Raw genomic sequence first — 13,034 nt, forward strand, 5'->3', positions numbered from 1 at the left:
AATTGCATTCTTATTGGTCTGACAGGAGAAAGAGAAAACCAGATTCATTTACACTTTACAAGTGTCAGCTTGAGTTTCTATAAATATTCTGAACAGAGCTGCTGCCTTAGTAACCATCACACCCGAAGGACCGAAAAAAAAGCGTTAATAAAGTTTCCCTTTTCAGAAACGCGTAGGTGATGCGGCATCCTGTCCTCAAAATCCGGGTTTGTCGGAAGACGGAAGAGCATGATAAAGTTGGAACTGGATGATTACAATGTGTAACCTGCTTACACGAAACGAGCTATGACAGATTTACTTCATTGACAATCTTACAAAATTAGCATTGAAGGGGGTCATATGTTACGATTTGAGTCTTTAAATATTTGTCTCTGATTAAGAAATGAACAAATGGTGATCTAAACAATATTCAATATAAACAGTGCTTACATCTAGAGGTTATTAAGGTGTTCGCTTTGTCAAGTCGAGGGCCAGGGTTCGATTCCCAACATGGATACAATGTGTGAATCTAGGCCCATTTCTAGCGTCCCCCGATATTGCTGGAACATTGTAAAAGCCACACTCACTATGAGATGATACGTTCATTTAAGAATTGACGCGCAAGCTCCGACGTTCATACAGTTTGGCCCTCACTCTATGAAGGTTCATACTTCAATGAACTCACACAAAGTGAAAGTCAATTCTTATAATTTTTTATCACAATTTCTTACCTCAAAGGATGTAGGCCTAGATCTCTAATTTTATTTAGTATATGTGACTTCACTGACTTTACACTGTCAGCCATACAACAACCAGCTGTATCGCGGAATAAAATAGTTCCTCATTAGGAGAGGTGACATGAGCGTATGTCTGCACAACATCTGCAGAAACATCTTATACAACACGTCTTCAAATAACATCACCATTATCTGTTAAGAACTACTTTTGTAAGTCTATCACAATGACAGCACGTCGTAATACATTTACAACAAGTACAAGACGTCAAACTGTCCGACACGATAAACGTGACGGGAGTGATTAAGAAAGTTGTTTTTTGACCTGTGGCGGTTACATGTTTTAGTCATCATTGATCAACTGACCAAACATTGAAAGGTGATTAAAGATATGCCATATAGACACTAAGATAAAATCATAAATTGCTGTCACTGTCAGCTTAGACACGGAACGTGGAATGTGGAAGTAGTCCGTCAGTGTCATTTCAAGAACACGGTCTCGTGAAAAACGTATTCATTGTGGCGTTCATACACTTTTCGCGGTCATGTGACCTAACTCTCGTCCAATGGAAAAGCCGTATATCGTGTAAACTTGAAATGAAAATGATATAATCATAACGATTCTTCGCCAAAACGTATGATCATGATTGTAACCCCCATTCGGGTTCACTCTGTTTATTTCGTCAGCTGTACTATCAGGCTGCCACGATACGGAAGTACACGATACGATGCGATGCATAGCTTGACACACCGGTCACGCTACGATATATACGTATATCGATGTAGCAGAATAAAAACACAAAGGTCATGACCTGAAAAGTGTTGTTTTTAAATCTTAAAGAAAATGTAACGTCGCCTACATGACAGTTACTTCCGCCGCAATCAGCAACAGCAACTGACGAAGCCCTTCCAATCCCTTTTACAGGACGTCAAGTGTATAAGACAAATAAGGGTTGTTCTGTCGTAAGTTAGTTAACATAAGGGTTTGGTATTGTTATGTATGGCGATACAGGTCCGTATGGATCGTATACCGTTTCGAATGTCACGCATAGGAGTTTTCGGTAGCAATGCGTGGTGTCATTTTTTCCGTACAACACCAGAGCCCGCCGCATAAACATAATGCCCGTATTGTTTCTTAAATGTTAAATTTACAAATAGAAATGGAGAAATATTTACATAAGTGCCATGACTGTCGTCTGATTGCCACGTGAACCAGTGGAAGTTGTGAATCTAGGTCCAATGTGGATTACTCCTAATGCTTAACAAGATGTCCTGTCGGGTCAGCATGAGTCGCCAAGCATGAAATTCCTGGTCGGTGTTCGCGCAGTGTTTGTCTAAAAGCGGACGCCATACAGATGTCAAGTCGTTTTATAAAACGATTTGGCGGTGGGGTAAGCTGGTGGTGAAATCTTTCGCTCGTCACGTCGAAGGCCTGGGTTTGATTCCCCCCATATGTACAGCATGTGAAGCCCGTGATATTGCTGGAATATTGCTAAAAGCGGCGTAAAATACAACTCACTCACTGCTGGTTGATCTTGCCCGCGATTGGTCTTTCTCAAGTCTATGTTAAATAGCTGTCATTCTACTGACATTGACGTGAAACAACATTAACGTTCTCCTTAGTTTTGGTTTTATAGTACAATTTATTATCAGCATGATAACAAAGGATTAAACTGTAAGAAACTGAGAATCGGTAAGCGTATTTTGCTATTCTTTACCCGGATCTTCACGGGTCCGCTGTGCCAAGAACGACAGTAAGAAGATGACTTCTTTGTAAGCTATAGATAACACGTATTTGTGCTGATGCATCTGCGCGTATTATTTTGGTATGTTGTATGTACATATTGTTATTAATAGGCGCTGAAATTGGTTGTCCAGAATTACGACCCCTAGGCGTGTCCGGATTCTATGATCAAATCCAAGATTCTCTCTGATCAGAACCATACAGCTGCTTGTGAGTTTAATCAACAAACCTCTACGATCCGTATCCTTTTCTTCCAACACAAAACCAACGATTTCTTAAAAACAATAATTTGTTCCAGAAATAAAAATCAATTGTCCTCTCGTTTTATAACCCAAAATGTTCGCTTGGCCTGAAAAAAATGTGAAAATGTGAAAAACTGAAATTGCTCGGCATAGAACAAAATGCGTGCTCTTCCAAAAAAATTGACAACTCCATCGAATATGTATTCAAAATGCTGGCATGGGCCCAGTAGGCTGGAATGTTGCAGACTGCGGCACGCACACACACGCACGCACACACACACACACACACACACACACACACACACACCGTCCAAACCTGTATTATATCACCTTCTGCATCTGTGTTTGTACTATAAAAGTGACGTAAATGTTTAAATACTTCATTTACATGATTGTACATATTAATGTAAAGGAACACACAATATGCAAGATGAATTGCTTGTATAATATCAGTCACAGGTTCAGCATTGTCACACATGTCAGCCCAGCTGTTAAAAGATCACACAAAAACAATTCTACACTGTTTACATTGAAAAAAACGAGGTTACTATATCGGGACATAAAATCTTGCTGATACTTTTCGTTTCTTGGTAATTTTATTCAGAAGATTTTTCCATCAAGGAAGTATCGGTATTTCTTCTGTGAGAGTTGGGAGAAATGGCCATTTGTCGTACAGCATGGTAGAGATGTTGAAAGATATCCACATACACACTATTGTTCAGAGAAGCGCATTAAATAGGACCCGTGAAGATCCAAAGTAGAATAGGTCTTCAGCAACCCATGCTTGCCGTAAAAAGCGACTAACGGGATCGGGTGGTCAGGCTGATGACTTGGTTGGTGCATGTCATCGTATCCCAATTGCGTCGGTCGATGCTCATGATGTCAATCACTAGATTGACTGGTCCAGACTGATTATTTACAGACCGCCGCCATATAACTGGTATATTGCTGAGTGCGGTGTTAAACAACAAACAAACAAACAAACAAACAAAACAAAAGCATTTAATAGAGGTATTTTATTCTCGTTATTTGGCTTATTTGTCGATCGTTCGCTGCGCAATTTCATTAATATCTTTGGGAAATTGTATTTTTCACACACATCACGCCCGTCATGACTCTTTTGTTCATCGGTAAAACAAACCTCTTTCTTATCGTTTAGTTTCTCCTCGAATTCCTTCGTTAGCTGTTCGCAAGCTTCAGTCTCGCTATTCTCTGTAACCAAAGACATAATTTGGATAGTTTAATGACTTGATAAACATGTCACAGCCAATGTTGTCAAATTATGCATTTTTCCTTCAATGTATGCAATTTTGACCCCCTTAAACATTCACGCACATACTTGCAAGCTTACTACCATTGGAAATCGTGTGCAGATACGTCATTCATGCAATAGAAAAGGTTTTAGGTATACAGGAAAAGATGGGAACGAAAGCCTCTTTTTCTCTGGTAGCACAATTATGGTGCCAATAATGTAATCGATAACACTTGCCCCAGCATTGCCAACAAATGAAAAAAATCACCTATCCCGGAATCACTTCCCCAGCGGCCATTCATAATGTGTTCATTTAAAACAGCCAAAAATTAATAAAACCTTTTCCATAGTTTCCAAACAGTATCGTTTGAATATCTACACAGATTAAACCTGTCTAAGATAAAGTCGCAGTATGAAGTATCCAGGCCATATTCAAGTTTATCATCCTCTACATAAACCGGCTCTTTGATAGTTCTTGCATTAAAGTCACCACCTAAAAAGCACGAAACGTCACAAACATCACCTAGAATGTCAAGCAGTTCATCCTGAAATAGCAATATACCGTTTTTAGATCCAACATTACTGTCGTGCCATGTAGATGCTTCTGGGTGAATATACACACAGCACGTGTTTTTCAAGTCCAAACAGTGACCTGTCAAGTAATAGATATACACCATTTGCTGTGATCCATGAGGTTTTAACATAAGCTATAACATTCTTTTTTACGAGAACAAAAATTCCATCCGAAGGTCATCCAAAATTTGCAATCTTATCTGCTGTCTTTATAAAGTTGGTATATTCGCAGAACGTATCACCAAAATTTAGTTTCTGGGTCTATGTTTCTGTCAAACCAGTTATGTCAAATGTTTTTTTAAATGATAGACACTCACAGTCTGATAACTTTGAGAGCGATCCTGATATATTCCAAAACACGAGTTTCACAGCATTAATAATACTACAGGTAGGTTCAGACGACGCCCCCTGTATATCCGGGCCCTGGCCACACCCCTATCTCTTCTGTGTCGGTCTCCCACCCCTGCCTGCGTTACCTCTGTCGGCCCGACGTGGGTTGTTTCCGTCACGAGACTCGGGTCGAGTCACCTCTGTAGTTACACGTGAAGCATACGTATCACGTACAGGAGCAGACGACAGTTTACCACCTTTACAGAAATAACGTTTGCTTAGGTCTTTCTCTTTGCATTGTTAACGTCGGGTCGTTTGCTATACCGTAGCCTCTGGACTTAAGAGAACCTCTCAAGTTGAGAGTCTATATTTTATCGTCCAAATGAACCACTCTCGATATCCCTCAGTTTTAATAGTTCATTGTTATCAGTTCTGGCAGAGTTCAGAACATCCAATGTTTTATTTTTGCAAACAGAATAATAATGTTGTTCATTCTGCTACGTCTCTCAAGATCCTCTATTCGTGAATCAATAGCATCAAAACCATTATGGATCTCAGCATCATTAACAGCATCAATATCTAATCTCATGATGTTATTTTCTTCTTTGGTCTCCTTGAGTTGTTTTTCAAGATCTGTGACGTCAACACGTAACAACTGCATGTCGTTCCTCATTGAACTGATCTCGTTTGTTAGTTTATCGTCTGAACTACTACGTATGATAATAACATAAACTTAGTGACTTATACTATATTTTAGATCATATTTTACAAATTTCAGTTCTGCATGTATTGAAGAGCAATATATATCTACTTTTAATGGTGAGGATGCAAATACCTTAAAGACTCAGAGTGTACTAACGAATGAATATGGTGGTTTGTTTGTTTGTTGTTTATAAAACAACAACGAACCTAACGAGGGACGCATTAAACCCCATGTACCCCGAGTGATCCTGCTACAACGAATGTATCTTACCGACATGTTTTAATGTGACATTGTACACGTTTGTTGTTGTTTAACGCCGCAATCAGCAATATTCCAGCTATATGACGGTAGGTTTGTAAAATTAATCTAGTATGGACCAGACGATCCAGTGATTGATATCATGAACATCGAATGGGATACGATGACGTGCATCAACCAAGTCAGCGAACCTTAAGACAAGATCCCGAAAGGCGCCTGTTACGACAAGCATAGTCGCCTGTTACGACAAGCATAGTCGCCTGTTACGACAAGCATAGTCGCCTGTTACGTCAAGCATAGTCGCCTGTTACGTCACACATGGGTTTCTGAAGACCAATTCTACCCCGGATCTCCATTGGTGAATATGGTGGCACTAATTGGGTTACGTCTGTCACTGATGATATAGTTCATGCCCCAATCAGTAGTGAGGATATACAAGAGACTACTGAAATGTAGTAAATAATTGAGTCACACCAGACACCACACACGAACGCACGCACGCACACGCGTGCATTTAATCAAATTGGTAAAATCTCCACGATCGATTTTCCTCAAACTCTAAGCTGACGTTACTATGTATACAACACACATATTGGTTGGTTGGTTGGCTTGTTGTTTAACGCCGCACTCCGCAATATTCCAGCTATAGGATGGCGGTCTGTAAATAATCGAGTCTGGACCAGACAATCCAGTGATTAATATCATGAGCATCGATCCACGCAATTGGGATCGATGACATGCATCAACCAAGTCAGCGAGCCTGACCACCCGATCCCGTTAGTCACCTTTTACGGCAAGCATGGGTTGCTGAAGACCTATTCTACCGGAATCTTCACGGGTCCAACACAAATGTCTTGCCTTTTAGAGGAATTTGACTGGAAAGCTATGTGTAGCGTCATGCCATTCGAATTGGGCTCTAAACGAAACTATGGTCGCGAATAGGTCCAGGGTATGTATCATACATGTACAATGATTCATGTATTATAGACAGGATAATGTGACACGTGAATGTATAATACAATCATTTATTTACAAAATAGTATACGCACACTTTACAAGTTGGATTGCAGGCATAACGTCAGTTATAATTTCATCAACTAGAAAATAGTATTTATACACAGATCAGCCCATGTGTTAAAAGACCAATTTTTCACTTCTTACATCAAACACAAGGCTACTACTTCAGGACATAAAATCATACCAGGATTTTTCATTTCTTGGTAATTCGTTTTAGAAGGTTTTTAATCAAAGGAGTTTTGGTAATTCTTTTGTGAGAGCTGGGAGAAATGGCCATTTGTCTCACTGCTTGACACAGATTCTCAAAGATGTCCACAAACTCAGCATTTTTCAGAGGATCACCCACAACAGGCACAGAAGCATTTGACCGATGGTTTGTACACTCGTTATTTGGCTTATTTTGCGATCTTTCCTTGCGCATTTTCATCAATATCTTTGGAAAAATGTATTTTTCACACACATCACGCCCGTCTTCACGCTTTTGTTCATCGGTAAAACAAACGTCTTTCTTATCATTTTGTTTCTCCTCAACTTCCTTCGTTAGCTGTTCGCAAGCTTCAGTCTTGCTATTTTCAGGCGCTAAAGCGTTAAGAAATACCTTTGCACGAGCGACGATGGGTGTTTTCCACAGTTGGTCCCGATGATTCTCTTTCAGTATAGGATGCGTTGTTTCAGGTTCCTTTGTTTTTTGTTCTGTTGGCATCACTGGGAAAAAACGAGACGTCTCATCGCAAAGTTTCGTCAATCTTTCATCCATGTCCGCTGCCTTTTGGGCCATTTGACCATGTTGGTTCATCATCGTGTCCACGTAGCTCGGTTCATGAAGAGATTGTCTGCAAGGATGATGGGACTTCGTAGCCGTGTTTCGTAGCCGCAAGCAGTCATTGGATATATCATCAAGACTTACCTCAGATGACCCACTCGAAGCAGTAGTCCAACCGTTCTTCTTTTGCTTGATCGCCCTACGTGGATAGAATGTGTTTCGTCGGCGGAAGCACCCGTCGGAGACAACAAACTCACTTGCATAATTTCTGACTGAAGATGACGGAAGACCTGCAGCCAAATTTCTGTCATTTCGAATTCCTATTTCATTCTTATCTGTAGTTGTGTTATTAGTGGTCTGTTGAGGCAGATCGTCCGTTATCGTAGTATTTAGAAAGAGAGGTGTTACATTTGACGTATCACAGTTTGTAATTTTCCCAGGATATGGGACTGAAGCTGTTCGATGCTCACCATCAATTATCTTCATCAGTACAGGCATTATTCCAACCTCATTTCTTTTCGCTTTCTTCTTCATAATGTCCCTCACTATATGGACATTAGAGCTGTCTGTTAAAATGACAAGGGCATCATCACCTTCTGATGTCAAACTACTGATGGATATCTCCCTAGGATATAAAGTTAAGTATCTGCTGGCCTGATATTTGATTTCCACCTCCATTTTGGAACCAGAAGCTATCAGGATGTCCTCCAATTTCTGACGGTATACATCTCTGTAAGGATGAAATACGTTATACACATGACCACAACTCATTTCGCTTTGACGATACACATTGACATATCGATCTCTACAGAGTAATAAAGTGTAATCAGAAAGTACTTCCAAATGAAACGATCTTCTACCAAGATGAAAGTTTAAAAAGGCTACGTGGGTTGAATTATCATCTCTTGTACCATTATCACAGCAACGAATGGTACTATTTGTAATGCCATCCTGTGGGGACTACGGGTCAAACTTGAATCCAACCTAATGCTTATAGTAAGAGTCGATTACAAAATGGGGATCAGTTCTGTAAGTTGGCTTACTGTTTGAGGCCAAGACATGGTTATGTAGCGAGAACATTTTATATTATTATATGCAAGGCGTTCTTCTTAAAAAGTTATAAGTTTCAATTCAATCTCATGTTAGCACGTACCTGAATATATTATTGATGTCAGTGTACACAGTAGAGTTAAGTTCTTCTTCGAGAAAACTGATGACAGCAACTGTGAAGACATCAAGACGACCGTCCACGCCCGTCTTTCGGGAAGCCATCTTACTTGTCATGAAAAAAAATGCATATGCATACATATGGTGTATTCACTCGCATTTATATGATCACTGGAAATCCCCCACACAAGTTTAAGCCGAATGACACGACCCGAGGATGATGTGTTGATTTTGCAATTGACAACACCTTTTGCCTGGCACGAGTATTTTTCTCATATACATCCTGGTCAGGATTTTGTCCTGCAAATATTCTGTCACGTATGTTCATAAGCAATGCATTTAGTATTTAGTAATAGGCAGACTCTTATGAGTAGTCTAAATATCTAAATATCTTAATATCTAAATGTCGCTGATACTAATTAATGAAAGAATCGACTTCAACGTGTTTTGGCGGTATAACACTGGTGTGTACACTGTACATCTGCGTATCAGTTATATCAATTATAACTGTGCAGACAGGTTGCTTAATCATTAACACATAAACTGTAAGACAGCGATACGAACATCAGTTACATCAGAGCAATAATGCAACAGATCTTAGGAGGGTAGTATGCTAGTGGGTGTGGCAGAAATTTATTAAGGATTATGGAAATGACTTTCATATTATTCATACTCAAACTGTGATTTATAATTTTGGTAGATAATAAACTGGCGAAATCATTAAATGCATGCTTAGCTTATGGAGCTCATAACTTTACGTCACCAGTGGACATAATAACTTCACAGGGACCACATAACATCAGAAATCTCAGCTTTCAATCGTTTTTACAAATTATATCACAATCTACGATGAACTTTGAAATTACTTGATTCTGATTTGTCAGTCAGAGGTCATCAAATTACGATAAACCTATATTGTCGGAAGGCATTTTCAAGTACTTATATGTACAACTATAAGTGCTAAGTGCAAAATGAAAAGTTGTGGTTAATACATTACTTCAGAAGAATCTATGGCGATCCTTTTATTGAGAAAGACAAATCTGCACACGTTAACGAACTGCAACACAAGAGACGTGGTCGACCATTACTGCTAGGGGAGTTAGACAAACTCGTTCATGAACAGTTATTACAACTTAGGGCAGCTGGTGGCATAATGAACAGAAACATTGCAATTTCAACTGCTTGTGGCATTGTTTACACATGAAAATCGCACACTTTTGTCAGCATACGGGCGCCCATTCTTCAAGATCGGGGCTGGTCAAATTCGTTCCTGCAGAGGCATGGCTTTGTGAAACGCAAAGCAACGACATCGGCACCAGCCGATTTCCAGCAGAAGCGAGGAGAGTTCATTACATGTGTAGGGGAGACAGTTAAATTCGATGCCAGTCCCTCGGAACTGGTACTAAACTTTGACCAGACTGGCGTGAAGATCGTTCCCCTTTTAAACTGGACATTAGCAAATTAAGGCTCAAAACAAGTTGATGTGATAGGTGTGGAAGACAAACGAGGTTACTATGTTGCGAGGCAGCACTGCTTCCGATGCCATGCACTCGCCACATGTCATCTATCAAGGTGATCTCAAACCACAATTATTTCCCTTCTTTGCTGTACAGTGACATGACTACCATAATTAATATATCTCGTAGGCTGCTCTCCTGTTGCATGCTGACCAACCTGCCACTTATCACTGAAAACACAAAAGATCGGCCTGGATTCACCAGCTAGCTGGATGCTCACCGGAAGTTTCGAGCCGAAACACACAGAGCGGCTTTCGCAGTAACCACTGTCAACAATGCTCACCGGAAGTTTCGAGCCGAAACACACAGAGCGGCTTTCGCAGTAACCACTGTCAACAATGCTCACCGGAAGTTTCGAGCCGAAACATACAGAGCGGCCTTCAACTAGGGGTCAAGTCATCTGAGGCTGGAATCAATATCTTGCACAGATTGTGGCTCACAATTTTTTTGCAACAAACGACAATCTAATCTGTCAAATCTTTCATCTAAGCTACCACAAGTCACTCCCAGAAAATTGGCACATGGTGGACAGCCCATTTAAACAGGGCACTATATTCTCCTACTTTCCTTCCGGTAAAACAGGGGGTAACTGTGGTCTGAGGCAAGTCTGTGTGCAGTACAACGTCCCAGACGAGTGGCACGTGGCACTTTCAGCCAATCACTGGAGCAACGAAGAAACCATGAATGAGTTTGTTGACTGTGTACTTACACAAAATTAGTGAAGAAAATAATTTAATTTTCAGCCAACAAAAATCTTTGCTACACATCCGAGATCATTTGAGGTGAAGTGGAATGGGGTTTAACGGTTGCTGCACATCCGAGATCATTTGAGGTGAAGTGGAATGGGGTTTAACGGTGCGTCCAACATTATTGTACTTATATAGCGACGTCCATGCGTGTGTGTGTGTGACTACTTGTACTAGTCTTGACGACCGCCTCCGTGGTCTAGTGGTAGAGCGTCCGCCAGGAGAGCGGAAGGTCCGGGGTTCGATCCCCGGCCGCGTCATTCCAAAAGACGTTAAAAGATGGCACTTGTTGTTACGTTGTCTGGCGCTCGGCATTAAGGGGCTAAAACAAGGACTTGTCGGCTCGGAGTCAGTATACTGTGTCTGAGTGGGGTATGTTAAACTGCGGCATGGTATCTCAGTGAGCTAGCACTATAAATCGGCATCAGTCCGGACTAGTACAAGCAGACACACAAACACAAACACGTACATGCACGTCGCTATATAAGTGCAATAATCTTGGACGCGACGTTGAACCCAATTTCACCTCACCTCACCTACTAGTCCTGACTAATACCGATTATATAGTGCTAGTCAACTGAGATACCATGCCGCATGGATAATCCACTCAGAAACAGCCGACCGGTCCTTGTTTTAGCCCCCGAGCGCCAGGAGGGTCACAACAAGTACCATCTTTTGACGTCTTTTTTGGTATGAACCGATCGAACCCCGGACCCTTCCGCTCTCCGGGCGGACGCTCTACCACTAGACCACGGAGGCGGTCTTGATCATTTAAAAAAAACCCCTTAACTTTGTTCTGAGATAAGTGCCAGCTAGTTGCACTCGTGAATTACAGCCAATGGACCTGTCCATCAGCCCTAAAGCAAGATTTTGCAAAAGACAGTGGCCACTGTTCGCCTATTAGTCAGTTGGCCAGTGGTGAAACACAAGATTTTCGTTCCCACATTTTCCTGTATACCTTAAACCTTTTCTATTGCACAAAGGAGGTACCTGTACACAATTTTCATTGGGTAGTTAGCTTGCAAGTGGTTGCGTGAATTTTCAGGGGGTCATAATTGCATAAATTGAAGGAAAAATGCATAATTTGACAAAATTGGCTGTAACATTTTTATTAAGTCATTAAACTATCCAAATTATGTATTTTATTACAGGTAATATATTCGGTTATCTGAATTTGGCAAACATTTTGTTTCATATAATTGTAATTCTAATTCTCAGTGGAAACATTGAAGGAAATAATGTTATTTTACTTCATTTTCAAATCGTGTGAGTAGGTAAACACTAGTTCCATTGAATTGTGACAATAAAACCACTATAACTGGGTATTAAAATCTGCCTGACTCATTTTACTATCCTATACAGAAAACATAATGAAAATATGTTACATAGGGGCTGAGATATTGTCTACAATATTACCCCAACCCCCAAAAACCAATTTTGACGAAAATTGCTTATTGAGATATGGTGGTAGATTATGTTGATGTAGTGGATGAGTGGAATAATTGCAACAATGCTTAAAAACACCAAAATAGTAAACTCATTAAGACAAATGATGTTTCAAGTTTTTCTGTGAACATTTATGATGTAAATCACTGGATTTTCTGGTCCAGACTCGATTATTTCCAGACCAGAGACGTAAATGTTTAATACAATCATTTATTTACAAAATAGTGTACGCACACTATACAGCTGAATTTCAGGCATTACGTTAGTTACAATTTCACCAACGAGAAAATAGTATTTATACACTGCTCAACCAATGTGCTAAAAGATCATAAATAAACAATTCTACACTTTTTACATCAAACACGAGGCTACTACTTCAGGACATAAAATGTTGCGTTGTGTATATCAGTGTATACATGTGGTGTATATATGTTGCGTTGTGTATATCAGTGTATGTTTGTGGTGTATATATGTTGCGTTGTGTATATCAGTGCATGCATGTGATGTATATATATTGCGTTGTGTATATCAATGTATGTTTGTGGTGCATATATGTTGCGTTG

The sequence above is a fragment of the Haliotis rufescens genome, unplaced genomic scaffold (assembly GCF_023055435.1).
Source record: "Haliotis rufescens isolate VD_foot unplaced genomic scaffold, xgHalRufe1.0.p SCAF_3, whole genome shotgun sequence".
NCBI classification, from domain to species: Eukaryota; Metazoa; Mollusca; class Gastropoda; order Lepetellida; family Haliotidae; genus Haliotis; species Haliotis rufescens.